Here is a 204-nt window from a genome sequence, read left to right as displayed (position 1 = left end):
CATTTTCAGCTCAGAAGAGTATATACCTCCAAAACACATCATGTTTTACCTGTAAAGCTTAAAACGGGGACACTAGACCTAGAGCTGATCTCCTTAGGGGCTGAGCTTATTGCTTCCGGCATGTTTCTACAACATCTCATTGAGTATCGGATACAATAAAAACTCTTGAGGACACATTTTCCTTTGACAGTGATGCAGTATTAA

At 39.7% G+C, this 204-nt stretch overlaps 1 protein-coding gene across 5 annotated transcripts in view; it reads right to left on the bottom strand.

The window, feature by feature from the left end:
* Nucleotides 1–204, bottom strand: part of LOC116674041 (gastrula zinc finger protein XlCGF17.1) — a 9,022-nt gene that overhangs the window by 7,479 nt on the left and 1,339 nt on the right. The window lies entirely within an intron of this gene.

This window comes from Etheostoma spectabile, chromosome 24 (genome assembly GCF_008692095.1).
Source record: "Etheostoma spectabile isolate EspeVRDwgs_2016 chromosome 24, UIUC_Espe_1.0, whole genome shotgun sequence".
In the NCBI taxonomy this organism is placed as follows: Eukaryota; Metazoa; Chordata; class Actinopteri; order Perciformes; family Percidae; genus Etheostoma; species Etheostoma spectabile.
The sequence above is the reverse complement of the archived record's forward strand: the minus strand, read 5'-3'. Positions and strand labels throughout refer to the sequence as shown.